The sequence below is a fragment of the Onychostruthus taczanowskii genome, unplaced genomic scaffold (genome assembly GCF_017590055.1).
Source record: "Onychostruthus taczanowskii isolate IOZ18803 unplaced genomic scaffold, ASM1759005v1 scaffold164, whole genome shotgun sequence".
Lineage (NCBI taxonomy): Eukaryota > Metazoa > Chordata > Aves > Passeriformes > Passeridae > Onychostruthus > Onychostruthus taczanowskii.
In genome coordinates this window covers 466,038-470,197 of record NW_024498840.1, presented here as the reverse complement: position 1 = coordinate 470,197, position 4,160 = coordinate 466,038, and positions in this window count along the sequence as shown.

Below are 4,160 nucleotides of genomic sequence, written 5' to 3'. Positions count from 1 at the left end.
ACTCGGACTCCGCTTGTTTAAATATGTATCCATTTAAAATAATTTTAGAAATAGCCTGCTTCCCATTATCCGAACGAATTTCGGGGTAAGAGCCGGGATTATGGAAGTCAAATAAATTTTTTTTTTTTTTCTTCCCCCGGTTTTTTTTTCCCCTTTTGCCCCTTTTTTTTTTTTTTTTTCTTCCCCCGGTTTTTTTTTCCCCTTTTGCCCCTTTTTTTTTTTTTTTTTCTTCCCCCGGTTTTTTTTTCCCCTTTTGCCCCTTTTTTTTTTTTTTTTTCTTCCCCCGGTTTTTTTTTCCCCTTTTGCCCCTTTTTTTTTTTTTTTTTCTTTTTTTTTTTTTATCTGCACCGTGATATTTTTACCCTTTTTCCCTTTTTTCCCTTTTTTTTTTTTTTTTTTTTTTTTTTTTTCCTTTACCCGAAAATCCCGAGCACCTTGTTAAAAAGGGAAGGGGGAGGATGGAGGGGGGAAAAAAATAAAAATTAAAAAAAAATAAAAATAAAAAAAAAAAAGAAGCGTGGAGTGGAAGTGGGGGAACCCCCGGGAGGGGCTGGAAGGAGTTCAGAGGGGAACACTCGAAGGAGTTAATGGGATTAAGCGGCGAATGAGGGCTTTAGTGATTGTTTTGAGGTTTGGGGATTATTTTGGAGTTTGTTTTGCTGGTTTGGTTTTTTTCCCCCTTTCCCCTGTGCAGGGAGTGGGGGAGGAAGGAGGGGGTTCCACGCGTGGGGCGGGGGGCGCATCCCTCCGTGCACAGCCAGGGCAAATCCTGCCCTCCCACCCTCCTGCTGGCAGCTCCCAAAATTCTGGAATAACCCCGGGAGCTGCCTCCCATTCCCCCGGGAGGAGGAGTGCGAGCCACGGCCGCATGCCTGATTTTGGCTCTTTGCACCTGCAGCAGTAAGAGCTCGCTGATTTTTGGAGGGGTAATTCTGCTCCGGGTCTCTTCTCTTGCTCACCTCCCTTTCCTTGGGGGGAAAAAATACTTTAAAAGCACTGCAGGGTGATGTGGTTTTGATGATTTTGGTGACGTTTCCCACGCAATTAAAATTTCCCCGGCAAATGCAAGAATTAGCTGGAGAGAGCCTCTGGATGGAAGCCCGGGTTTCGCTTTGGAGAAATCCAGAAATGTGGATTGATCAGCCGCTGGCAATCAGAGCTGTGCCCCCTCGGGGGTGCCCGGGGGAGGGTGGGCAGCGATCCGGGATCGCGGGAGGGGCTGGGGGCGGCTGTGCCTGGGGCATTCCCACCTGGAGGGGCTCCAGCCCATCCCAGCCCTCCCTCACCTCTCCCTCCCCGCCTCGAGTTGGGGTTAAACTCCAGGAGGGAATCACCCCCACCCCACAAACCCTGCCCGCTTCCAGGATGCCCCCACGTCACTGCTGGCGAGGATTTTGGGGACAAACCCTGCCAGAAGCCACCTGCTCCTGCTCCATCCCCGAGAGCGGCGTTCTGGCTCCCCATCTCCGGCTGGGGCCGGGGCTGCTCCCTCCGCACGGCCCAGCCAGGGGGGAAAGGCTGTCCCAACCCAGCCCGACCCTCTGCAGCGCTGATTTCCTCCAAATCTTTGGGGTTCGCCCCCTTCTTGCGCTCTTGGGGTCCCCTCTCGCTCCTGCTCCGCTCCCCGGACACAACCGCGCCCCGCTCGCTCCTGCCACAATCGGGGAGCGCCGAGTTTTTGGTTGGGTTTTTGGTTTTTTTTTTTCTCCGGGAGAAAAAAAAAAAAAAAAATCAGCTAATCATGTGCCGAACAAAAAGCCCATTCTTGCCCGAAATAATACTGCCGTCCTGCAAAGGCACTTGTTTGTGGGCAAATTTTGAAGGGGGCTGACGATAAAAACAGCTGCGGGAGCTGGCTGTTGGTACACATTTCCATGCCTAATTATCCCTGCCCTGCCCGCAATCCAGCGGGGCTTTCCTGAAAAAAAGAGGGAATTTTTTTTTTTTTTTTTTTTTTTTTTTTTTTTTTTTTTTTTCCCTCTGGGCTCGCTTTGCTGCGCTCCCCGTGAGGATTCCCCGGATTTTGGGTTTGGGGTTTTTGCGGTTTTGGGTTTAGCGCGGGGCTGGGTGGAGGGGACAGAAGCAGGAGAGGGCTGCGATCGCCGGCTGGAGCACGGGGAGAGGGGGAAAGGGATAAAAAATGGGAGAGGAAACATCCACGAAGCATCCACGGGGAACATGCCACCCTCCGCGGGGCTGGGAAAGCTCCCGAGCTGCTGCACATATGGTGGCCTCCGCAAGACGGAGCCAGGACATATGGAAATGAGCCGGAGAAGCCAACTTTTCCCAGTCCCTTCGAGTCGGAGCTGGGCCCCAAAAGTGTTTGTGCACACACATCACACAAACCCCCCTCCCCATCCCCATCCCCATCCCCAGCCGCAGCTGCTCCCGTGGCCATCCCACCCCCTCCCCGCGGCCCTCCGGGGAAAATCCTTCCCGCAGAGACCCCAAAATCCTGCTCTGGGTGACGCACAGCGCCCCAAAAGCTGTGTCCAGGCTGGGGGGGGGGGTGGAGGGGGGCAGCCAGATGCAGCCAAACTTGCGCCGAGGCCCACCGGGAATAACCTGCCCCCCTCTAATCGGCGAGAACGTTTTCAGATGGCGGCTGAGGGATGGACAGACTGCGGGATGGACAGACTGAGGGACGGACCGACTGACCCAGAAACGCGGGCACGGCTCCCAGCCCCGCTCGGGAGATTCGGGAGCGGGAATCTGCCGGGAAAGGGATGTGGGGGGATTTGGGGGGCCGGGCGGGAGCTGGGGACCCCAATTCCTCAGGGTTGGTTTCGGGGCGGTGCCGGGGATGCGCAGCCGTGCCCGCGGGGGTTTAGAGGGGTCGGGTTTGGGCTTGTCCCCGGCGCTGGCAGCGACACCGCCACGGGGGTGGCACCGTCCTGCGCGACATGTGCCACCCTCGGTGGCAGCCGCGGCCGTGCCAGCCGGGAGCCAGCGGCTCAGCTGCGGATTCCCGAGGCGGCAGCCGGCCGGGAGCGGGGGCTCCTGCAGATCCTTGGGATTTGGGGGAGCCTCCCCACGGCCGCAGCCGCTTCCAGGCGGGGTTGGGCTGCAGATCCCCCCAAAGCCAAGCGCAGGGGCACAGCCAGCACCATTGTCCCGGGAAGACTTCAACTTCCCAAACCCACCCCCAGTCAACTCCCCTCCTTTCTCTCTCTTTTTTTTTTTTTTTTTTTTTTTTTTTTTCCCCTGCATTTAATTTTATTTTCCAAACCACTTGATCTTTGCTTGGGAACCTCCATTAATTGCCTGGGTTTGCCTCTTCGCCTGGTCCCTTTATCATTATTTATGGCCTTTGAAATTGTGTAAAGTTCCCTTGACGTTCAATTTACAAGTTTGGGGGCTTTTTTTTCTTTTCCCCCCCCCTTTTTTTTTTTTTTTTTTTTTTTTTTTTTTTTTTTTTTGTTCCAGCTTTTGTCCTCGCCAAAGACGTCGTGTTGGAAAAGGCTTTGAGCCGGCCAACATGAGAAGCTCGCCGGAGAAAAGGGAGCAGCCCCTCCATCGCTTTTAATTCCGCCGTGTTGCTGAATGGCTCTTTTACATAATTGCAGAAGCAATTTCAAAGCCAAGCCAGGGGCTGACTTTACCCAGAACCACATGGAGCCTATTTGGGGGCTTTTCAAAAAAAAAAAAAAAGAAAGAGAAAAAAAAAAAAAGAGAGGAAAAAAAAAAAAAAGGAAAAAAAAAAAAGAGGAAAAAAAAAAAAAAAAAAGGAAGGGGGGGAAGGAAAGGGGAAAAAAGGAAAAGGGAAAAAAAGAAGCGAAGGAGGGAAAAGAGGGGGTGAGAGTGAATTTAAAAAAAAAAAGGGAAAAAAAAAAAAAAAAAAAAAAAAAAAAAAAAAAAAAAAAGGAAAAAAAAAGGGAAAAATTAAAAAAAAAAAAAAAAAGGAAAAATAAAAAAAAAAAAAAAAAGGAAAAAAAAAGGGAGAAAAAGGGCGGGGAAAGGAAAGAAGAAGGGAGAAGGAGAGGTTTGGGGAGCAGGGCGCTCCGGGCCCTGCGGGCAGCACTCGGCCGTGTGCCGCTGTCCCGGCCCGGGAGCTGCCGCGGCCGGTCCCGCGTGGCCGCTCCGTCCGGGGCGCCGTGAATGGGCGGGGCCGCAGGGCGGGGCCTCGCCGCCAAGCCCCGCCCCCTCCTCGTCTCGACCAA